This window comes from Schistocerca americana, chromosome 7 (assembly GCF_021461395.2).
Source record: "Schistocerca americana isolate TAMUIC-IGC-003095 chromosome 7, iqSchAmer2.1, whole genome shotgun sequence".
Lineage (NCBI taxonomy): Eukaryota > Metazoa > Arthropoda > Insecta > Orthoptera > Acrididae > Schistocerca > Schistocerca americana.
In genome coordinates, this window is record NC_060125.1 from 18,825,823 (window position 1) to 18,852,259 (window position 26,437).

Below are 26,437 nucleotides of genomic sequence, written 5' to 3' on the forward strand. Positions count from 1 at the left end.
TGGTCTCACAGGAAAGGATCACTGCACAGACTTTAAGAAGCCTCACTCTTCTTGCACTTAATGCGGCATTGTGAGTTTTGTATTCAATTCCGATATAATTTCAGTGTTTCATCGTCAATGTGTATGTCCAAGGAGTACATATTACCTGCAGTGGTGTGTCAGAAACTATTACTGGTCTCACAGGGATGCTCAAAACACCGACTGTAAGAAGTGTCTCTATTCTTATACTTAATGCGGCATTGTGCCTTTTGTATTTAATTCCGTCTCGATTTCTGTGTTTCATCGTGATTGTGAAGGTTCAAGGAGTACATTGAACCTACAGTGGTGTATGGGAAACTAATACTGGTCTAACAGGAAAGGATCAAAGCACAGACTCAAAGAAGTGTCACTCTTCTTGCACTTAATGCGGCATTGTGCTTTTTGTATTTTCTTCCGATGCGATTTCTGTGTTTCATCGTCAATGTGAAGGTCCAAGGAATACATTGACCCTCCAGTGGAGTATCGGAAACTAATACTGGTCTCACAGGAAAGGATCAAAGCACTGACTCTAAGAAGTCTCACTCTTCTTGCACTTAAGTTGGCACTGCGCCTTTTGTATTTAATTCCGATGTAATTTCAGTGGTTTATCGTCAATGTGTATGTCCCAGGAATACATTGAACCTGCTGTGGTGTATCGGAAACTAATACTGGTCTCACAGGGAATGCCCAAAGCACCGGGTGTAAGAAGAGTCTCTGTTCTTGTACTTAAGGCGGCATTGTGCCTTTTGTATTTAATTCAGATGCGATTTCTGCGTTTCATCGTCAATGTGTATGTCCAAGGTAAACATTGAACCTGCAGTGGTGTATCGGAAACTAACACTGGTCTCACAGGAAAGGATCAAAGCACAGACTCTAAGAAGTCTCACTCTTCTTGCACTTAAGGCGGCATTGTGTCTTTGGATTTATCTGCGATGTGATTTCTGTATTTCATCGTCAATGTGACGGTCCAAGGAATACATTGAACCTGCAGTGGTTTATCGGAAACTAATACTGGTCTCACAGGAAAGGATCAAAGCACAGACTCTAAGAAGTGTCACTCTTCTTGCACTTAATGCGGCATTGTGCCTTTTTTATTTAATTCCGATGCGATTTCTGTGTTTCATCGACAATGTGAAGGTCCAAGGAATACATTGACCCTGCAGTGGAGTATCAGAAACTAATACTGGTCTCACAGGAACGGATCAAAGCACAGTCTCTAAGAAGTCTCACTCTTCTTGCACTTAAGGTAGCACTGCGCATTTTGTATTTAATTCCGATGTAATTTCAGTGGTTTATCGTCAATGTGTATGTCCTAGGAAAACATTGAACCTGCAGTGGTGTATCGGAAACTAATACAGGTCTCACAGGAATGGATCAAAGCACAGACTCTAAGAAGTCTCACTCTTCTCGCACTTAACGTGGCATTGTGCCTTTTGTATTAAATTCCGATGCGATTTCGGTGTTTCATCGTCAATGTGAAGGTCCAAGGAATACATTGAATCTGCAGTGGTATATCGCAAACTAATACTGGTCTCACAGGAAAAGATCAATGCACAGACTCTAAGAAGTCTCTCTCATCTTGCACTTAAGGCGGCATTGTACCATTTGTATTTAATTCCGATGCGATTTCTGTGCTTCATCGTCAATGTGAAGGTCCAAGGAATACATTGAATCTGCAGTGGTATATCGCAAACTAATACTGGTCTCACAGGAAAGCATCAATGCACAGACTCTAAGAAGTCTCTCTCATCTTGCACTTAAGGCGGCATTGTAACTTTTGTATTCAATTCCGATATAATTTCAGTGTTTCATCGTCAATGTGTATGTCCAAGGAGTACATTGAACCTGCAGTGGCGTATCGGAAACTAATACTGGTCTCAAAGGTAATGCTCAAAGCACCGACTGTATGAAGAGTCTCTATTCTAGTACTTAAGGCGGCATTGAGCCTTTTGTATTTAATTGCGATGCGATTTCTGTGTTTCATCATCAATGTGAAGGTCCAAGGAATACATTGACCCTCCAGTGGAGTATCGGAAACTAATACTGGTCTCACAGGAAAGGATCAAAGCACTGACTCTAAGAAGTCTCACTCTTCTTGCACTTAAGTTGGCACTGCGCCTTTTGTATTTAATTCCGATGTAATTTCAGTGGTTTATCGTCAATGTGTATGTCCCAGGAATACATTGAACCTGCTGTGGTGTATCGGAAACTAATACTGGTCTCACAGGGAATGCCCAAAGCACCGGGTGTAAGAAGAGTCTCTGTTCTTGTACTTAAGGCGGCATTGTGCCTTTTGTATTTAATTCAGATGCGATTTCTGCGTTTCATCGTCAATGTGTATGTCCAAGGAAAACATTGAACCTGCAGTGGTGTATCGGAAACTAACACTGGTCTCACAGGAAAGGATCAAAGCACAGACTCTAAGAAGTCTCACTCTTCTTGCACTTAAGGCGGCATTGTGTCTTTGGATTTATCTCCGATGTGATTTCTGTATTTCATCGTCAATGTGACGGTCCAAGGAATACATTGAACCTGCAGTGGTTTATCGGAAACTAATACTGGTCTCACAGGAAAGGATCAAAGCACAGACTCTAAGAAGTGTCACTCTTCTTGCACTTAATGCGGCATTGTGCCTTTTTTATTTAATTCCGATGCGATTTCTGTGTTTCATCGACAATGTGAAGGTCCAAGGAATACATTGACCCTGCAGTGGAGTATCAGAAACTAATACTGGTCTCACAGGAACGGATCAAAGCACAGTCTCTAAGAAGTCTCACTCTTCTTGCACTTAAGGTAGCACTGCGCATTTTGTATTTAATTCCGATGTAATTTCAGTGGTTTATCGTCAATGTGTATGTCCTAGGAAAACATTGAACCTGCAGTGGTGTATCGGAAACTAATACAGGTCTCACAGGAATGGATCAAAGCACAGACTCTAAGAAGTCTCACTCTTCTCGCACTTAACGTGGCATTGTGCCTTTTGTATTAAATTCCGATGCGATTTCGGTGTTTCATCGTCAATGTGAAGGTCCAAGGAATACATTGAATCTGCAGTGGTATATCGCAAACTAATACTGGTCTCACAGGAAAAGATCAATGCACAGACTCTAAGAAGTCTCTCTCATCTTGCACTTAAGGCGGCATTGTACCATTTGTATTTAATTCCGATGCGATTTCTGTGCTTCATCGTCAATGTGAAGGTCCAAGGAATACATTGAATCTGCAGTGGTATATCGCAAACTAATACTGGTCTCACAGGAAAGCATCAATGCACAGACTCTAAGAAGTCTCTCTCATCTTGCACTTAAGGCGGCATTGTACCTTTTGTATTCAATTCCGATATAATTTCAGTGTTTCATCGTCAATGTGTATGTCCAAGGAGTACATTGTACCTGCAGTGGTGTGTCAGAAAGTAATACTGGTCTCACAGGCAATGCTCAAATCACCGACTGTAAGAAGTGTCTCTATTCTTATACTTAAGGCGGCTTTGTGCCTTTTGTATTTAATTCCGACGCGATTTCTGTGTTTCATCGTCAATGCGAAGCTCCAAGGAGTACATTGAACCTGCAGTGGTGTATTGGAAATTAATACTGGTCTCAAAGGAAAGGATCAAATTACAGACTCTAAAAAGTCACACTCTTCTTGAACTTAATGCGGCATTGTGCCTTTTGTATTTAATGCCGATGGGATATCTGTGTTTCGTCGTCAATGATAATGTCCAAGGAACACATTGAACCTGCAGTGGTGTATCGGAAACTAATACTGGTCTCACAGGAAAGGATCAAAGCACAGTCTCTAAGAAGTCTCACTCCTCTTGCACATAAGTCGCATTGTGCCTTTTGTATTTAATTCCGATCTAATTTCAGTGTTTCATCGTCAACGTGTATGTCCAAGGAATACATTGAACCTGCAGTGGTGTATCGGAAACTAATACTGGTCACACAGGAAAGGATCAAAGCACAGACTCTAAGAAGTCTTACTTTTCTTGCACTTAAGTCGTATTGTGCCTATTGTATTTAATTCTGGTCTAATTTCAGTGTTTCATCGTCAACGTGTATGTCCAAGGAATACATTGAACCTGCAGTGGTGTATCGGAAACTAATACTGGTGTCACAGGGATTGCTCAAAGCACCGACTGTAAGAAGAGTCTCTATTCCTGTACTTAAGGCTTCATTGTGCCTTTTGTATTTAATAGTGATGCGATTTCTGTGTTTCATCATCAATGTGAAGGTCCAAGGAATACATTGAACCAGCAGTGGTGCATCGGAAACTAATACTGGTTCACAGGAAAGGATCAAAGCACAGACTATAAGAAGTCCCACTCTTCTTGCACATAAGGCGGCATTGTGCCTTTTTTATTTAATAGTGATGCGATTTCTGTGTTTCATCATCAATTTGAAGGTCCAAGGAATACATTGAACCTGCAGTGGTGTATCAGAAACTAATACTGGCCTCACAGGAAAGGATCAAAGCACAGACTCTAAGAAGTCTCACTCTTCTCGCACTTAAGGCGGCATTGTGCCTTTTGTATTTAATTCCGATGCGATTTCTGTGTTTCATCGTCAATGTGAAGGTCCAAGGAATACATTGAATCTGCAGTGGTATATCGGAAACTAATACTGGTCTCACAGGAAAGGATCAATGCACAGACTCTAAGAAGTCTCTCTCTTCTTGCACTTAAGGCGGCATTGTGCCTTTTGTATTTAATTCTGATGCGATTTCTGTGTTTCATCGTCAATGAGAAGGTCCAAGGAATGCATTGAATCTGCAGTGGTGTATCGGAAACTAGTACTGGTATCGCACGAAAGGATCAAAGCACAGACTCTAAGATGTCTCACTCTTGTTGCACTTAAGGCGGCATTGTGCCTTTTGTATTTAATTCCGATGCGATTTCTGTGTTTCATCGTCAATGTGAAGGACCAAGGAATAAATTGAACCTGCAGTGGAGTATCGGAAACTAATACTGGTCTCACAGGAAAGGATCACTGCACAGACTTTAAGAAGCCTCACTCTTCTTGCACTTAATGCGGCATTGTGAGTTTTGTATTCAATTCCGATATAATTTCAGTGTTTCATCGTCAATGTGTATGTCCAAGGAGTACATATTACCTGCAGTGGTGTGTCAGAAACTATTACTGGTCTCACAGGGATGCTCAAAACACCGACTGTAAGAAGTGTCTCTATTCTTATACTTAATGCGGCATTGTGCCTTTTGTATTTAATTCCGTCTCGATTTCTGTGTTTCATCGTGATTGTGAAGGTTCAAGGAGTACATTGAACCTACAGTGGTGTATGGGAAACTAATACTGGTCTAACAGGAAAGGATCAAAGCACAGACTCAAAGAAGTGTCACTCTTCTTGCACTTAATGCGGCATTGTGCTTTTTGTATTTTCTTCCGATGCGATTTCTGTGTTTCATCGTCAATGTGAAGGTCCAAGGAATACATTGACCCTCCAGTGGAGTATCGGAAACTAATACTGGTCTCACAGGAAAGGATCAAAGCACTGACTCTAAGAAGTCTCACTCTTCTTGCACTTAAGTTGGCACTGCGCCTTTTGTATTTAATTCCGATGTAATTTCAGTGGTTTATCGTCAATGTGTATGTCCCAGGAATACATTGAACCTGCTGTGGTGTATCGGAAACTAATACTGGTCTCACAGGGAATGCCCAAAGCACCGGGTGTAAGAAGAGTCTCTGTTCTTGTACTTAAGGCGGCATTGTGCCTTTTGTATTTAATTCAGATGCGATTTCTGCGTTTCATCGTCAATGTGTATGTCCAAGGTAAACATTGAACCTGCAGTGGTGTGTCAGAAACTATTACTGGTCTCACAGGGATGCTCAAAACACCGACTGTAAGAAGTGTCTCTATTCTTATACTTAATGCGGCATTGTGCCTTTTGTATTTAATTCCGTCTCGATTTCTGTGTTTCATCGTGATTGTGAAGGTTCAAGGAGTACATTGAACCTACAGTGGTGTATGGGAAACTAATACTGGTCTAACAGGAAAGGATCAAAGCACAGACTCAAAGAAGTGTCACTCTTCTTGCACTTAATGCGGCATTGTGCTTTTTGTATTTTCTTCCGATGCGATTTCTGTGTTTCATCGTCAATGTGAAGGTCCAAGGAATACATTGACCCTCCAGTGGAGTATCGGAAACTAATACTGGTCTCACAGGAAAGCATCAATGCACAGACTCTAAGAAGTCTCTCTCATCTTGCACTTAAGGCGGCATTGTAACTTTTGTATTCAATTCCGATATAATTTCAGTGTTTCATCGTCAATGTGTATGTCCAAGGAGTACATTGAACCTGCAGTGGCGTATCGGAAACTAATACTGGTCTCAAAGGTAATGCTCAAAGCACCGACTGTATGAAGAGTCTCTATTCTAGTACTTAAGGCGGCATTGAGCCTTTTGTATTTAATTGCGATGCGATTTCTGTGTTTCATCATCAATGTGAAGGTCCAAGGAATACATTGAACTTGCAGTGGTGTATCGGAAACTAATACTGGTCTCACAGGATAGGATCAAAGCACAGACTCTAAGAAGTCTCACTCTTCTTGCACTTAAGGCGGCATTGTGCCTTTTGTATTTAATTCCGATGTGATTTCTGTGTTTCATCGTCAATGTGGAGGTCCAAGAAAAACATTCAACCTGCAGTGGAGTATCGGAAACTAATACTGGTATCACAGGAAAGGATCAATGCACAGACTCTAAGAAGTCTCACTCTTCTGGCACTTAAGGCGGCATTGTGCCTCTTGTATTTCATTCCGATGCGATTTCTGTGTTTCATCGTCAATGTGAAGGTAAAACAAATACATTGAACCTGCAGTGGTGTATCGGAAACTAATACTGGTCTCACAGGAAAGGATCAAAGCACAGACTCTAAGAAGTCTCACTCTTATTGCACTTAAGGCGGCATTGTGAGTTGTGTATTCAATTCCGATTTAATTTCAGTGTTTCATCGTCAATGTGAAGGTCCAAGGAATACATTTAACATGCAGTGGTTTGTCGGAAACTAATACTGGTCTCACAGGAAAGGATCAAAGCACAGACGCTAAGAAGTGTCACTCTTCTTGCACTTAATGCGGCATTGTGCTTTTTGTATTTTCTTCCGATGCGATTTCTGTGTTTCATCGTCAATGTGAAGGTCCAAGGAATACATTGACCCTCCAGTGGAGTATCGGAAACTAATACTGGTCTCACAGGAAAGGATCAAAGCACTGACTCTAAGAAGTCTCACTCTTCTTGCACTTAAGGTGGCACTGCGCCTTTTGTATTTAATTCCGATGTAATTTCAGTGGTTTATCGTCAATGTGTATGTCCCAGGAATACATTGAACCTGCAGTGGTGTATCGGAAACTAATACTGGTCTCACAGGAAAGGATCAAAGCACAGACTCTAAGAAGTGTCACTCTTCTTGCACTTACGGTGGCACTGCGCCTTTTGTATTTAATTCAGATGTAATTTCAGTGGTTTATCGTCAATGCGTATGTCCAAGGAATACATTGAGCCTGCAGTGGTGTGTCAGAAACTAATACTGGTCTCACAGGGAATGCTCAAAACACCGACTGTAAGAGGAGTCTCTATTCTTATATTTATGGCGGCATTGTGCCTTTTGTATTTAATTCCAACTCGATTTCTGTGTTTCATCGTCAATGTGAAGGTCCAAGGAGTACATTGAACCTGCAGTGGTGTGTCGGAAACTAATACTGGTCTCACAGGAAAGGACCAAAGCAGAGACTCTAAGAAGTCACACTCTTCTTGCACTTAAAGCGGCATTGCGTCTTTTGTATTTAATAGCGATGAGATATCTGTGTTTCATCGTCAATGATAATGTCCAAGGAATACATTGAACCTGCAGTGGTGTATCGGAAACTAATACTGGTCTCACAGGAAAGGAACAAAACACAGACTTTAAGAAGTCTCACTCTTCTTGCACTTAAGTCGCATTGTGCCTTTTGTATTTAATTCCGATCTAATTTCAGTGTTTCATCGTCAACGTGAAGGTCCAAGGAATACATTGAACCTGCAGTGGTGTATCGGAAACTAATACTGGCCTCACAGGAAAGGATCAAAGCAGAGACTCTAAGAAGTCACACGCCTCTTGCACTTAAGGCGGCATTGTGCCTTTTGTATTTAATTCCGATGCGATCTCTGTATTTCATCATCAATGTGAATGTCCAAGAAATACATTGAACCTGCAGTGGTGTATCGGAAACTAATACTGGTATCGCAGGAAAGGATCAAAGCACAGACTCTAAGAAGTCTCACTCTTGTTGCACTTAAGGCGGCATTGTGCCATTTGTATTTAAATCCGATGCGATTTCTGTGTTTCATCGTCAAAATGACGGTCCAAGAAATACATTGTACCTGAAGTGGAGTATCGGAAAGTTATACTGGTCTCACAGGAAAGGATCAATGCACAGACTCTAAGAAGCCTCACTCTTCTTGCACTTAAGGCGGCATTGTGAGTTTTGTATTCAATTCCCATATAATTTCAGTGTTTCATCGTCAATGTGTATGTCCAAGGAGTACATTGTACCTGCAGTGGTGTGTCAGAAACTAATACTGGTCTCACAGGGAATCCTCAAAACACCGACTGTAAGAAGAGTCTCTATTCTTATACTTAAGGCGGCATTGTGACTTCTGTATTTCATTCCGACGCGATTTCTGTGTTTCATCGTCAATGTGAAGGTCCAAGGAGTACATTTAACCTGCAGTGATGTATCGGAAACTAATACTGGTCTCACAGGAAAGGATCAAAGCACAGACTCTAAGAAGTCACACGCCTCTTGCACTTAAGGCGGCATTGAGACTTTTGTATTTAATGTCGATGCGATTTCTGTGTTTCATCGTCAATGTGAAGGTCCAATGAATACATTGAACCTGCATTGGTGTATCGGAAACTAATACTGGTTCACAGGAAAGGATCGAAGCACAGACTCTAAGAAGTCTCACTCTTCTTTCCTTTAAGTTGCATTGTGCCTTTTGTATTTAATTCCGATCTAATTTCAGTGTTTCATCGTCACGTGTGTGTCCATGGAATACATTGAACCTGCAGTGGCGCATCGGAAACTAATACTGGTCTCACAGGGAATGCTCAAAGCACCGACTGTATGAAGAGTCTCTATTCTAGTACTTAAGGCGGCATTGAGCCTTTCGTATTTAATTGCGATGCGATTTCTGTGTTTCATCATCAATGTTAAGGTCCAAGGAATACATTGAACTTGCAGTGGTGTATCGGAAACTAATACTGGTCTCAGAGGATAGGATCAAAGCACAGACTCTTAGAAGTCTCACTCTTCTTGCACTTAAGGCGGCATTGTGCCTTTTGTATTTAATTCCGATGTGATTTCTGTGTTTCATCGTCAATGTGGAGGTCCAAGGAAAACATTCAAATTGCAGTGGAGTATCGGAAACTAATACTGGTATCACAGGAAAGGATCAATGCACAGACTCTAAGAAGTCTCACTCTTCTGGTACTTAAGGCGGCATTGTGCCTCTTGTATTTCATTCCGATGCGATTTCTGTGTTTCATCGTCAATGTGAAGGTAAAACAAATACATTGAACCTGCAGTGGTGTATCGGAAACTAATACTGGTCTCACAGGAAAGGATCAAAGCACAGACTCTAAGAAGTCTCACTCTTATTGCACTTAAGGCGGCATTGTGAGTTGTGTATTCAATTCCGATTTAATTTCAGTGTTTCATCGTCAATGTGTATGTCCAAGGAATACATTGAACCTGCAGTGGTGTGTCAGAAACTAATACTGGTCTCACAGGGAATGCTCAAAACACTGACTGTAAGAAGAGTCTCTATTCTTATACTTAATTCAGCATTGTGCGTTTTGTATTTAATTCCGATGCGATTTCTGTGTTTTATCGTCAATGTGAAGGTCCAAGGAATACATTGAACCTGCAGTGGTGTATCGGAAAATAATACTGGTCTCACAGGAGAGGATCAAAGCGCAGACTCTAAGATGTCTCACTCTTCTTGCACTTAAGGCGGCATCGTGCCTTTGGATTTATCTCCGATGTGATTTCTGTGTTTCATCGTCAATGTGAAGGTCCAAGGAATACATTTAACATGCAGTGGTTTGTCGGAAACTAATACTGGTCTAACAGGAAAGGATCAAAGCACAGACTCTAAGAAGTGTCACTCTTCTTGCACTTAATGCGGCATTGTGCTTTTTGTATTTTCTTCCGATGCGATTTCTGTGTTTCATCGTCAATGTGAAGGTCCAAGGAATACATTGACCCTCCAGTGGAGTATCGGAAACTAATACTGGTCTCACAGGAAAGGATCAAAGCACTGACTCTAAGAAGTCTCACTCTTCTTGCACTTAAGTTGGCACTGCGCCTTTTGTATTTAATTCCGATGTAATTTCAGTGGTTTATCGTCAATGTGTATGTCCCAGGAATACATTGAACCTGCTGTGGTGTATCGGAAACTAATACTGGTCTCACAGGGAATGCCCAAAGCACCGGGTGTAAGAAGAGTCTCTGTTCTTGTACTTAAGGCGGCATTGTGCCTTTTGTATTTAATTCAGATGCGATTTCTGCGTTTCATCGTCAATGTGTATGTCCAAGGAAAACATTGAACCTGCAGTGGTGTATCGGAAACTAACACTGGTCTCACAGGAAAGGATCAAAGCACAGACTCTAAGAAGTCTCACTCTTCTTGCACTTAAGGCGGCATTGTGTCTTTGGATTTATCTCCGATGTGATTTCTGTATTTCATCGTCAATGTGACGGTCCAAGGAATACATTGAACCTGCAGTGGTTTATCGGAAACTAATACTGGTCTCACAGGAAAGGATCAAAGCACAGACTCTAAGAAGTGTCACTCTTCTTGCACTTAATGCGGCATTGTGCCTTTTTTATTTAATTCCGATGCGATTTCTGTGTTTCATCGACAATGTGAAGGTCCAAGGAATACATTGACCCTGCAGTGGAGTATCAGAAACTAATACTGGTCTCACAGGAACGGATCAAAGCACAGTCTCTAAGAAGTCTCACTCTTCTTGCACTTAAGGTAGCACTGCGCATTTTGTATTTAATTCCGATGTAATTTCAGTGGTTTATCGTCAATGTGTATGTCCTAGGAAAACATTGAACCTGCAGTGGTGTATCGGAAACTAATACAGGTCTCACAGGAATGGATCAAAGCACAGACTCTAAGAAGTCTCACTCTTCTCGCACTTAACGTGGCATTGTGCCTTTTGTATTAAATTCCGATGCGATTTCGGTGTTTCATCGTCAATGTGAAGGTCCAAGGAATACATTGAATCTGCAGTGGTATATCGCAAACTAATACTGGTCTCACAGGAAAAGATCAATGCACAGACTCTAAGAAGTCTCTCTCATCTTGCACTTAAGGCGGCATTGTACCATTTGTATTTAATTCCGATGCGATTTCTGTGCTTCATCGTCAATGTGAAGGTCCAAGGAATACATTGAATCTGCAGTGGTATATCGCAAACTAATACTGGTCTCACAGGAAAGCATCAATGCACAGACTCTAAGAAGTCTCTCTCATCTTGCACTTAAGGCGGCATTGTACCTTTTGTATTCAATTCCGATATAATTTCAGTGTTTCATCGTCAATGTGTATGTCCAAGGAGTACATTGTACCTGCAGTGGTGTGTCAGAAAGTAATACTGGTCTCACAGGCAATGCTCAAATCACCGACTGTAAGAAGTGTCTCTATTCTTATACTTAAGGCGGCTTTGTGCCTTTTGTATTTAATTCCGACGCGATTTCTGTGTTTCATCGTCAATGCGAAGCTCCAAGGAGTACATTGAACCTGCAGTGGTGTATTGGAAATTAATACTGGTCTCAAAGGAAAGGATCAAATTACAGACTCTAAAAAGTCACACTCTTCTTGAACTTAATGCGGCATTGTGCCTTTTGTATTTAATGCCGATGGGATATCTGTGTTTCGTCGTCAATGATAATGTCCAAGGAACACATTGAACCTGCAGTGGTGTATCGGAAACTAATACTGGTCTCACAGGAAAGGATCAAAGCACAGTCTCTAAGAAGTCTCACTCCTCTTGCACATAAGCCGCATTGTGCCTTTTGTATTTAATTCCGATCTAATTTCAGTGTTTCATCGTCAACGTGTATGTCCAAGGAATACATTGAACCTGCAGTGGTGTATCGGAAACTAATACTGGTCACACAGGAAAGGATCAAAGCACAGACTCTAAGAAGTCTTACTTTTCTTGCACTTAAGTCGTATTGTGCCTATTGTATTTAATTCTGGTCTAATTTCAGTGTTTCATCGTCAACGTGTATGTCCAAGGAATACATTGAACCTGCAGTGGTGTATCGGAAACTAATACTGGTGTCACAGGGATTGCTCAAAGCACCGACTGTAAGAAGAGTCTCTATTCCTGTACTTAAGGCTTCATTGTGCCTTTTATATTTAATAGTGATGCGATTTCTGTGTTTCATCATCAATGTGAAGGTCCAAGGAATACATTGAACCAGCAGTGGTGCATCGGAAACTAATACTGGTTCACAGGAAAGGATCAAAGCACAGACTATAAGAAGTCCCACTCTTCTTGCACATAAGGCGGCATTGTGCCTTTTTTATTTAATAGTGATGCGATTTCTGTGTTTCATCATCAATTTGAAGGTCCAAGGAATACATTGAACCTGCAGTGGTGTATCGGAAACTAATACTGGCCTCACAGGAAAGGATCAAAGCACAGACTCTAAGAAGTCTCACTCTTCTCGCACTTAAGGCGGCATTGTGCCTTTTGTATTTAATTCCGATGCGATTTCTGTGTTTCATCGTCAATGTGAAGGTCCAAGGAATACATTGAATCTGCAGTGGTATATCGGAAACTAATACTGGTCTCACAGGAAAGGATCAATGCACAGACTCTAAGAAGTCTCTCTCTTCTTGCACTTAAGGCGGCATTGTGCCTTTTGTATTTAATTCTGATGCGATTTCTGTGTTTCATCGTCAATGAGAAGGTCCAAGGAATGCATTGAATCTGCAGTGGTGTATCGGAAACTAGTACTGGTATCGCACGAAAGGATCAAAGCACAGACTCTAAGATGTCTCACTCTTGTTGCACTTAAGGCGGCATTGTGCCTTTTGTATTTAATTCCGATGCGATTTCTGTGTTTCATCGTCAATGTGAAGGACCAAGGAATAAATTGAACCTGCAGTGGAGTATCGGAAACTAATACTGGTCTCACAGGAAAGGATCACTGCACAGACTTTAAGAAGCCTCACTCTTCTTGCACTTAATGCGGCATTGTGAGTTTTGTATTCAATTCCGATATAATTTCAGTGTTTCATCGTCAATGTGTATGTCCAAGGAGTACATATTACCTGCAGTGGTGTGTCAGAAACTATTACTGGTCTCACAGGGATGCTCAAAACACCGACTGTAAGAAGTGTCTCTATTCTTATACTTAATGCGGCATTGTGCCTTTTGTATTTAATTCCGTCTCGATTTCTGTGTTTCATCGTGATTGTGAAGGTTCAAGGAGTACATTGAACCTACAGTGGTGTATGGGAAACTAATACTGGTCTCACAGGAAAGGATCAAAGCACAGACTCTAAGAAGTCACACTCTTCTTGCACTTAAGGCGGCATTGTGCCTTTTGTATTTAATACCGATGCGATTTCTGTGTTTTATCGTCAATGTGAATGTCCAAGGAATACATTGAACCTGCAGTGGTGTATCGGAAACTAATACTGGTCTCACAGGAAAGGATCAAAGCACAGACTCTAAGAAGTCTCACTCATCTTGCACTTAAGTCGCATTGTGCCTATTGTATTTAATTCCGATCTAATTTCGGTGTTTTATCGTCAACGTATATGTCCAAGGGATACATTGAACCTGCAGTGGTGCATCGCAAACTAATACTGGTTCACAGGAAAGGATCAAAGGACAGACTATAAGAAGTCCCACTCTTCTTGCACTTAAGGCGGTATTGTGCCTTTTGTAGTTAATTCCGATCTAATTTCAGTAGTTCATCGTCAGTGTGTATGTCCAAGGAATACATTGAACCTGCATTGGTGTATCGGAAACTAATACTGGTCTCACAGGAAATGCTCAAAGCAACGACTGTAAGAAGAGTCTCTATTCTTGTACTTAAGGCGGAATTATGGCTTTTGCATTTAATTCCGATGCGATATTTGTTTTTCAACGTCAATGTTAAGGTCCAAGGAATACCTTGAACCTGCAGTGGTGTATCGGAAACTAATACTGGCCTCACAGGAAAGGATCAAAGCACAGACTCTAAGAAGTCTCACACTTCTCGCACTTAAGGCGGCATTGTGCTTTTTGTATTTAATTCCAATGCGATTTCTGTGTTTCATCGTCAATGTGAAGGTCCATGGAATACATTGAATCTGCAGTGGTATATCGTAAAGTGTTACTGGGCTCACAGGAAAGGATCAAAGCGCAGACTCTAAGAACTCACAGGCCTGTTGCACTTAAGGCGGCATTGTGCCTTCTCTATTTAATTCCGATGCGATTTCTGTGTTTCATCGTCTATGTCAATGTCCAACAAATACATTGAACCTGCAGTGGTGTATCGGAAACTAATACTGGTTTGGCAGGGAAGGATCAAAGCACAGACTCTAAGAATTCTCACTCTTGTTGCATTTAAGGCAGCATTGTGCCTTTTGTATTTAATTCCGATGCGATTTCTGTGTTTCATCGTCAATGTGAAGGACCAAGGAATAAATTGAACCTGCAGTGGAGTATCGGAAACTAATACTGGTCTCACAGGAAAGGATCACTGCACAGACTTTAAGAAGCCTCACTCTTCTTGCACTTAATGCGGCATTGTGAGTTTTGTATTCAATTCCGATATAATTTCAGTGTTTCATCGTCAATGTGTATGTCCAAGGAGCACATATTACCTGCAGTGGTGTGTCAGAAACTATTACTGGTCTCACAGGGATGCTCAAAACACCGACTGTAAGAAGTGTCTCTATTCTTATACTTAATGCGGCATTGTGCCTTTTGTATTTAATTCCGTCTCGATTTCTGTGTTTCATCGTGATTGTGAAGGTTCAAGGAGTACATTGAACCTACAGTGGTGTATGGGAAACTAATACTGGTCTCACAGGAAAGGATCAAAGCACAGACTCTAAGAAGTCACACTCTTCTTGCACTTAAGGCGGCATTGTGCCTTTTGTATTTAATACCGATGCGATTTCTGTGTTTCATCGTCAATGTGAATGTCTAAGGAATACATTGAACCTGCAGTGGTGTATCGGAAACTAATACTGGTCTCACAGGAAAGGATCAAAGCACAGACTCTAAGAAGTCTCACTCATCTTGCACTTAAGTCGCATTGTGCCTATTGTATTTAATTCCGATCTAATTTCGGTGTTTTATCGTCAACGTATATGTCCAAGGGATACATTGAACCTGCAGTGGTGCATCGCAAACTAATACTGGTTCACAGTAAAGGATCAAAGCACAGACTATAAGAAGTCCCACTCTTCTTGCACTTAAGGCGGTATTGTGCCTTTTGTATTTATTTCCGATCTAATTTCAGTAGTTCATCGTCAGTGTGTATGTCCAAGGAATACATTGAACCTGCATTGGTGTATCGGAAACTAATACTGGTCTCACAGGAAATGCTCAAAGCAACGACTGTAAGAAGAGTCTCTATTCTTGTACTTAAGGCGGAATTATGGCTTTTGCATTTAATTCCGATGCGATATTTGTTTTTCATCGTCAATGTGAAGGTCCAAGGAATACCTTGAACCTGCAGTGGTGTATCGGAAACTAATACTGGCCTCACAGGAAAGGATCAAAGCACAGACTCTAAGAAGTCTCACACTTCTCGCACTTAAGGCGGCATTGTGCTTTTTGTATTTAATTCCGATGCGATTTCTGTGTTTCATCGTCAATGTGAAGGTCCATGGAATACATTAAATCTGCAGTGGTATATCGGAAACTGATACTGGGCTTACAGGAAAGGATCAAAGCGCAGACTCTAAGAACTCACAGGCCTGTTGCACTTAAGGCGGCATTGTGCCTTCTCTATTTAATTCCGATGCGATTTCTGTGTTTCATCGTCAATGTGAATGTCCAACAAATACATTGAACCTGCAGTGGTGTATCGGAAACTAATACTGGTATCGCAGGGAAGGATCAAAGCACAGACTCTAAGAATTCTCACTCTTGTTGCATTTAAGGCGGCATTGTGCCTTTTGTATTTAATTCCGATGCGATTTCTGTGTTTCATCGTCAATGTGAAGGACCAAGGAATACATTTAACCTGCAGTGGAGTATCGGAAACTAATACTGGTCTCACAGGAAAGGATCATTGCACAGACTCTAAGAAGCCTCACTCTTCTTGCACTTAAGGCGGCATTGTGAGTTTTGTATTCATTTCCGATATAATTTCAGTGTTTCATCGTCAATGTGTATGTCCAAGGAGTACGTTGTACCTGCAGTGGTGTGTCAGAAACTAATACTGGCCTCACAGGGAATGCTCAAAACACCGACTGTAAGAAGAGTCTCCATTCTTATACTTATGGCGGCATTGTGCCATTTGTATTTAATTCCGACGCGATTTCTGTGTTTCATAGTCAATGCGAAGGTCCAAGGAGTACATTGAACCGGCAGTGGTGTATCGGAATCTAATACTGGTCTCACAGGAAAGGATCAAAGCACAGACTCTAAGAAGTCACACTCTTCTTGCACTCAAGTCGCATTGTGCCTTTTGTATTTAATTCCGATCTAATTTCAGTGTTTCATCGTCAACGTGTATGTCCAAGGAATACATTGAACCTGCAGTGGTGTATCGGAAACTAATACTGGTCTCACAGGGAATGCCCAAAGCACCGGGTGTAAGAAGAGTCTCTGTTCTTGTACTTAAGGCGGCATTGTGCCTTTTGTAATTAATTCAGATGCGATTTCTGTGTTTCATCGTCAATGTGTATGTCCAAGGAAAACATTGAACCTGCAGTGGTGTATCGGAAACTAACACTGGTCTCACAGGAAAGGATCAAAGCACAGACTCTAAGAAGTCTCACTCTTCTTGCACTTAAGGCGGCATTGTGCCTTTGGATTTATCTCCGATGTGATTTCTGTATTTCATCGTCAATGTGACGGTCCAAGGAATACATTGAACCTGCAGTGCTTTATCGGAAACTAATACTGGTCTCACAGGAAAGGATCAAAGCACAGACACTAAGAAGTGTCACTCTTCTTGCACTTAATGCGGCATTGTGCCTTTTTTATTTAATTCCGATGCGATTTCTGTGTTTCATCGTCAATGTGAAGGTCCAAGGAATACATTGACCCTGCAGTGGAGTATCAGAAACTAATACTGGTCTCACAGGAACGGATCAAAACACAGTCTCTAAGAAGTCTCACTCTTCTCGCACTTAAGGTGGCATTGTGCCTTTTGTATTAAATTCCGATGCGATTTCGGTGTTTCATCGTCAATGTGAAGGTCCAAGGAATACACTGAATCTGCAGTGGTATATCACAAACTAATACTGGTCTCACAGGAAAAGATCAATGCACAGACTCTAAGAAGTCTCTCTCATCTTGCACTTAAGTCGGCATTGTACCTTTTGTATTTAATTCCGATGCGATTTCTGTGCTTCATCGTCAAGGTGAAGGTCCAAGGAATACATTGAATCTGCAGTGGTATATCGCAAACTAATACTGGTCTCACAGGAAAGCACCAAAGCACAGACTCTAAGAAGTCTCTCTCATCTTGCACTTAAGGCGGCATTGTACCTTTTGTATTCAATTCCGATATAATTTCAGTGTTTCATCGTCAATGTGTATGTCCAAGGAGTACATTGTACCTGCAGTGGTGTGTCAGAAAGTAATACTGGTCTCACAGGCAATGCTCAAATCACCGACTGTAAGAAGTGTCTCTATACTTATACTTAAGGCGGCTTTGTGCCTTTTGTATTTAATTCCGACGCGATTTCTGTGTTTCATCGTCAATGTGAAGCTCCAAGGAGTACATTGAACCTGCAGTGGTGTATTGGAAATTAATACTGGTCTCAAAGGAAAGGATCAAATTACAGACTCTAAAAAGTCACACTCTTCTTGCACTTAATGCGGCATTGTGCCTTTTGTATTTAATGCCGATGGGATATCTGTGTTTCGTCGTCAATGATAATGTCCAAGGAACATATTGAACCTGCAGTGGTGTATCGGAAACTAATACTGGTCTCACAGGAAAGGATCAAAGCAAAGTCTCTAAGAAGTCTCACTCCTCTTGCACTTAAGTCGCATTGTGCCTTTTGTATTTAATTCCGATCTAATTTCAGTGTTTCATCGCCAACGTGTATGTCCAAGGAATACATTGAACCTGCAGTGGTGTATCGGAAACTAATACTGGTCACACAGGAAAGGATTAAAGCACAGACTCTAAGAAGTCTTACTTTTCTTGCACTTAAGTCGTATTGTGCCTATTGTATTTAATTTTGGTCTAATTTCAGTGTTTCATCGTCAACGTGTATGTCCAAGGAATACATTGAACCTGCAGTGGTGCATAGGAAACTAATACTGGTTCACAGGAAAGGATCAAAGCACAGACTATAAGAAGTCCCACTCTTCTTGCACTTAAGGCGGCATTGTGCCTTTTGTATTTAATAGTGATGCGATTTCTGTGTTTTATCATCAATTTGAAGGTCCAAGGAATACATTGAACCTGCAGTGGTGTATCGGAAACTAATACTGGCCTCACAGGAAAGGATCAAAGCACAGACTCTAAGAAGTCTCACTCTTCTCGCACTTAAGGCGGCATTGTGCCTTTTGTATTTAATTCCGATGCGATTTCTGTGTTTCATCGTCAATGTGAAGGTCCAAGGAATACATTGAATCTGCAGTGGTATATCGGAAACTAATACTGGTTTCACAGGAAAGGATCAATGCACAGACTCTAAGAAGTCTCTCTCTTCTTGCACTTAAGGCGGCATTGTGCCTTTTGTATTTAATTCTGATGCGATTTCTGTGTTTCATCGTCAATGAGAAGGTCCAAGGAATGCATTGAATCTGCAGTGGTGTATCGGAAACTAATACTGGTATCGCACGAAAGGATCAAAGCACTGACTCTAAGATGTCTCACTCTTGTTGCACTTAAGGCGGCATTGTGCCTTTTGTATTTAATTCCGATGCGATTTCTGTGTTTCATCGTCAATGTGAAGGACCAAGGAATAAATTGAACCTGCAGTGGAGTATCGGAAACTAATACTGGTCTCACAGGAAAGGATCACTGCACAGACTTTAAGAACCCTCACTCTTCTAGCACTTAATGCGGCAATGTGAGTTTTGTATTCAATTCCGATATAATTTCAGTGTTTCATCGTCAATGTGTATGTTCAAGGAGTACATTGTACCTGCAGTGGTGTGTCAGAAACTATTACTGGTCTCACAGGGATGCTCAAAACACCGACTGTAAGAAGTGTCTCTATTCTTATACTTAATGCGGCATTGTGCCTTTTGTATTTAATTCCGACTCGATTTCTGTGTTTCATCGTGAATGTGAAGGTCCAAGGAGTACATTGAACCTACAGTGGTGTATGGGAAACTAATACTGGTCTCACAGGAAAGGATCAAAGCACAGACTCTAAGAAGTCACACTCTTCTTGCACTTAAGGCGGCATGGTGCCTTTTGTATTTAATACCGATGCGATTTCTGTGTTTCATCGTCAATGTGAATGTCAAAGGAATACATTGAACCTGCAGTGGTGTATCGGAAACTAATACTGGTCTCACGGGAAAGGATCAAAGCACAGACTCTAAGAAGTCTCACTCATCTTGCACTTAAGGCGGCATTGTGAGTTTTGTATTCAATTCAGATTTAATTTCAGTGTTTCATCGTCAATGTGTATGTCCAAGGAATACATTGAACCTGCAGTGGTGTGTCAGAAAGTAATACTGGTCTCACAGGGAATGCTCAAGGCACCGGGTGTAAGAAGAGTCTCTGTTCTTGTATGTAAGGCGGAATTGTGCCTTTTGTATTTAATTCCGATGAGATTTCTGTGTTTCATCGTCAATGTGAATGTCCAAGGCATACATTGAACCTGCAGTGATGAATCGGAAACTAATACTGGTCTCACAGTAGAGGATCAGAGCACAGACTCTAAGAAGTCACACTCTTCTTGAACTTAAGGCGGCATTGTGCCTTTTGTATTTAATTCCGATGCGATTTCTGTGTTTCATCGTCAATGTGAAGGTCCAAGGAAGACATTGAACCTGCAGTGGTGTATCGGAAACTAATACTGGTCTCACAGGAAAGGAACAAAGCACAGACTCTAAGAAGCCTCACTCTTCTTGCACTTATGGCGGCATTGTGCCATTTGTATTTAATTCCGATGCGATATCTGTGTTTCATCGTCAATGTAAAGGTTCAAGAAATACATTGATAATGCAGTTGTATGTCGGAAACAAATACTGGTCTCACAGGAAAGGATCAATGCACAGACTCGAAGAAATCACACTCTTCTTGCACTTAAGGCGGCATTCTGCTTTTTGTATTAGATTCCAATGCGATTTCTGTGTTTCATCGTCAATGTGAATGTCCAAGGAATACATTGAACCTGCAGTGGTGTATCGAAAAATAATACTGGTCTCGCAGGAAAGGATCAAAGCACAGACTCTAAGAAGTCTCACTCTTGTTGCACTTAAGGCGGCATTGTGCCTTTTGTATTTAATTCCGATGCGATTTCTGTGTTTCATCGTCAATGTGAAGGTACAAGGAATACATTGAACCTGCAGTGGAGTATCGGAAACTAATACTGGTCTCACAGGAAAGGATCAATGCACAGACTCTAAGAAGTCTCACTCGTCTTGCACTTAAGGCGGCATTGTGCCTTATGTATTTAATTCCGATGCGATTTCTGTGTTTCATCGTCAATGTGAAGGTCCAAAGAATACATTGAACCTGCAGTGGTATATTGGAAACTTATACTGCTCTCACAGGAAAGGATCAAAGCACTGACTCAAAGAAGTCTCACTCTTCTTGCACTTAAGGCGGCGTTGTGCCTTTTGTATTTAATACCGATGCGATTTCTGTGTTTCATCGTCAATGTGAATGTCAAAGGAATACATTGAACCTGCAGTGGTGTATCGGAAACTAATACTGGTCTCACGGGAAAGGATCAAAGCACAGACTCTAAGAAGTCTCACTCATCTTGCACTTAAGGCGGCATTGTGAGTTTTGTATTCAATTCCGATTTAATTTCAGTGTTTCATCGTCAATGTGTATGTCCAAGGAATACATTGAACCTGCAGTGGTGTGTCAGAAAGTAATACTGGTCTCACAGGGAATGCTCAAGGCACCGGGTTTAAGAAGAGTCTCTGTTCTTGTACGTAAGGCGGAATTGTGCCTTTTGTATTTAATTCCGATGAGATTTCTGTGTTTCATCGTCAATGTGAATGTCCAAGGAATACATTGAACCTGCAGTGATGAATCGGAAACTAATACTGGTCTCACAGTAGAGGATCAGAGCACAGACTCTAAGAAGTCACACTCTTCTTGAACTTAAGGCGGCATTGTGCCTTTTGTATTTAATACCGATGCGATTTCTGTTTTTTATCGTCAATGTGAATGTCCAAGGAAGACATTGAACCTGCAGTGGTGTATCGGAAACTAATACTGGTCTCACAGGAAAGGAACAAAGCACAGACTCTAAGAAGCCTCACTCTTCTTGCACTTATGGCGGCATTGTGCCATTTGTATTTAATTCCGATGCGATATCTGTGTTTTATCGTCAATGTAAAGGTTCAAGAAATACATTGATAATGCAGTTGTATATCGGAAACAAATACTGGTCTCACAGGAAAGGATCAATGCACAGACTCGAAGAAGTCACACTCTTCTTGCACTTAAGGCGGCATTCTGCTTTTTGTATTAGATTCCGATGCGATTTCTGTGTTTCATCGTCAATGTGAATGTCCAAGGAATACATTGAACCTGCAGTGGTGTATCGAAAAATAATACTGGTCTCGCAGGAAAGGATCAAAGCACAGACTCTAAGAAGTCTCACTCTTGTTGCACTTAAGGCGGCATTGTGCCTTTTGTATTTAATTCCGATGCGATTTCTGTGTTTCATCGTCAATGTGAAGGTCCAAGGAATACATTGAACCTGCAGTGGAGTATCGGAAACTAATACTGGTCTCACAGGAAAGGATCAATGCACAGACTCTAAGAAGTCTCACTCGTCTTGCACTTAAGAGGCATTGTGCCTTATGTATTTAATTCCGATGCGATTTCTGTGTTTCATCGTCAATGTGAAGGTCCAAAGAATACATAGAACCTGCAGTGGTGTATTGGAAACTAATACTGCTCTCACAGGAAAGGATCAAAGCACTGACTCAAAGAAGTCTCACTCTTCTTGCACTTAAGGCGGCGTTGTGCCATTTGTATTTAATTCCGATGCGATTTCTGTGTTTTATCGTCAATGTGAACGTTCAAGGAATACATTGAACCTGCAGTGGTATATCGGAAACTAATACTGGTCTCACAGGAAAGGATCAATACACAGGCTCGAAGAAGTCACACTCTTATTGCACTTAAGGCGGCATTCTGCCTTTTGTATTAAATTCCGATGCGATTTCTGTGTTTCATCAGCAATGTGAATGGATAAGGAATACATTGAACCAGCAGTGGTGTATCGGAAACTAATACTGGTCTCGCAGGAAAGGATTAAAGCACAGACTCTAAGAAGTCTCACTCTTGTTGCACTTAAGGCGGCATTGTGCCTTTTGTATTTAATTCCAATGCGATTTCTGGGTGTCATCGTCAATGTGAAGGTCCAAGGAATACTTTGAACCTGCAGTGGAGTATCGGAAACTAATACTGGTCTCACAGGAAAGGATCAATGCGCTGACTCCAAGATGTCTCACTCTTCTTGCATTTAAGGCGGCATTGTGCCTTTTATATTTAATTCCGATGCGATTTCTGTGTTTCATCGTCAGTGTATAGGTCCATGGAATACATTGAACCTGCAGTGGTGTAACGGAAAATAATACTGCTCTCACAGGAAAGGATCAAAGCACTGACTCTAAGAAGTCTCACTCTTCTTGCACTTAAGGCGGCATTGTGCCTTTTGTATTTAATTCCGATCTAATTTCAGTGTTTCATCGTCAATGTGTATGTCCATGGAATACATTGAACCTGCAGTGGTGTATCGGAAACTAATACTGGTCGCACAGGAAAAGATCAAAGCACAGACACTAAGAAGTCTCACTCTTCTTGCACTTAAGGCGGCATTTTACCTTTGGATTTATCTCCGATGTGATTTCTGTGTTTCATCGTCAATGTGACGGTCCAAGGAATGCATTGAACCTGCAGTGCTTTATCGGAAACTAATACTGGTCTCACAGGAAAGGATCAAAGCACAGACTCTAAGAAGTTTCACTCTTCTTGCAATTAATGCGGCATTGTGCCTTTTGTATTTCATTCCGATGCGATTTCTGTGTTTCTTCGTCAATGTGAAGGTCCATGGAATACATTGAACCTGCAGTGGTGTATCGGAAACTAATACTGCCCTTACAGGAAAGGATCAAAGCACTGACTCTAAGGAGTCTCACTTTTCTTGCACTTAAGGCGGCATTGTGCCTTTTGTATTTAATTCCGATCTAATTTCAGTGTTTCATCGTCAATGTGTATGTCCATGGAATACATTGAACCTGCAGTGGTGTATCGGAAACTAATACTGGTCTCACAGGGAATAATCAAATCACCGACTGTAAGAAGAGTCTCTATTCTTGTACTTAAAGCTGCATTGTGCCTTTTGTACTTAATTCCGACGCGATTTCTGAGTTTCATCGTCAATGGGAAGATACAAGGAATACAATGAACCTGCAGTGGTGTGTCGGAAACTAATACTGGTCTCACAGGGAATGCTGAAAGCACCGACTGTAAGAAGAGTCTCTGTTCTTGTACTTAAGGTAGCATTGTGCCTTTTGTATTTAATTCCGATGCGATTTCTGTGTTTCATCGTCAATGTGTATGTCCAAGGAATACATTGAACCTGCAGTGGTGTGTCAGAAACTAATACTGGTCGCACAGGGAATGCTCAAAACACCGACTGTAAGAAGAGTCTCTATTCTTATACTTAAGGCGGCATTGTGCCATTTGTAATTAATTCCGATGCGATTTCTGTGTTTTATCGTGAATGTGAAGGTCCAAGGAATACATTGAACCTGCAGTGGTGTATCGGAAACTAATACTGGTCTCACAGGAGAGGATCAAAGCACAGACTCTAGGAAGTCTCATTCTTCTTGCACTTAAGGCGGCATTAAGGCTTTTGTATTTAATTCCGATGCGATATCTGTGTTTCATCGTCAATGTGAATGTTGTAACGTCTAGAGAAACAAAAACAATATATTTTGTAGTAATTAGAGAATTAGATGTATCATATTGTGTCATTGTATAAAATTATGTATTTTTTTTTATTATTTATTTCTGAAAACGTCTGCGTCGGCGAGTAATAAAACCGACACAGAAGATAAATGTTAAACAGAGATTAAAAAAGGAACTAGTATATAATACGTGTTGAATATGAATGTCTTTGTCGTCTTAATTTGGAAGTTGTGCGAGTAAGATCTCCTGTTGTTGTCGTAGAGAACGCCAATGTAGCATTCTTTTGTCGAGACTAAGCAATGTACGCCATTACGTGTGAATTCACAAAGGTCTGTAATCACTGAGATATTTAAAGGTTTTAATAGAGGTGTTTAAATGAAAACTTGTATTATTTATTGTTAAGCTTCCTTGCATATTATCCCATCCTGTTGAGACATTTTTCAGTTATATAAATATTATCTGTGGTGCTGAGCTGCGTGGAGAACGAAGAGCCGCTGCCGCGGCGTATTTAAACGACTTACAATATAGTCGAACATAACGCAAGGAAGCGGTAAAATAATAGTAAAATAATATTATTTCTTTTAGCTCCCAGACTGGCAGTGAGGATCAGCGGATTTTATGATGTGTTGCAGATTGACGCGGGCTGCTGATAGGATATAATTTACAGTGCAAATAATTTAATGTACCTTCAGAATCTGATAGGAATCTTGCTGTGCTCTGTTCTGATCTGGCAAACTTTATAGTGACAACGTATTTTTGAATGAGAGTCTCATGTTCTTGGGCTAGTCGTGGTATGAAATAGCATTTTAACGAGAAATAAAATCCACTGCGAACTTGTGTTTTTGAACGATTACACGAACTGTAACATCAGTGTTCATAACAAAGTAATTTTAACTTTTACTCACTATGAAGTAGGGAAGATATATTGATTCTTAGCATGAGTTGCAGTTATGAAAAATCGTTCCTTAAATTGTAGGCCAGATACAGAACAATAAGACTTCCATATATACAATTTATTCCGCTAAAAGGTAATGATGATAAAGAAAAGCAAAGCACAGCATTGCTAAAAGTATTTCACGTAACTCTTTTCGTAAATGTGTTGTTACAAAGAGAATTAATAAACCAAAGAGCAACAATTTTATATCCGCGAGAGAGTATGTACGTGAAAATGTCCAAGGAATACATTGAACCTGAGTGGTGTATCGGAAACTAATACTGGTCTCACAGTAAAGGATCAAAGCACAGACTCTAAGAAGTCTGACTATTCTTGCACTTAAGTCGCATTATGCCTTTTTTATTTAATTCCGATCTAATTTCAGTGTTTCATCGTCAACGTGTATGTCCAAGGAATACATTGACCCTGCAGTGGTGTATCGGAAACTAATACTGGTCTCACAGGAAAGGATCAAAGCACAGACTCTAAGAAGTCTCACACTTCTTGCACTTAAGTCGTATTGTGCCTTTTGTATTTAATTCCGATCTAATTTCAGTGTTTCATCGGCAACGTGTATGTCCTAGAAATACATTGAACCTGCAGTGGTGTATCGGAAACTAATACTGGTCTCACAGGAAAGGATCAAAGCACACACTCGAAGATGTCACACTCTTCTTGCACTTAAGGCAGCATTCTGCCTTTTGTATTTCATTCCGATGCGATATCTGTGTTTCATCGTCAATGTGAATTTCCAAGGAATACATTGAACCTCAGTGGTGTATCGGAAACTAATACTAGTCTCGCAGGAAAGGATCAATGCACAGACTCTATGAAGTCTCACTCTTCTTGGACTTAAGGCGGCATTGTGCCTTTTGTATTTAATTCCGATGCGATCTCTGTGTTTCATCGTCAATGTGAAGGTCCAAGGAATACATTGAACCTGCAGTGGTGTATCGGAAAATAATACTGGTCTCACAGGAGAAGATCAAAGCACAGACTCTAAGAAGTCTCACTCTGCTTGCACTTAAGGCGGCATTGAGCCTTTGGATTTATCTGCGATGTGATTTCTGTGTTTCATCGTCAATATGAAGGTCCAAGGAATACATTGAATTGGCAGTGGTTTATCGGAAACTAATACTGGTCTCACAG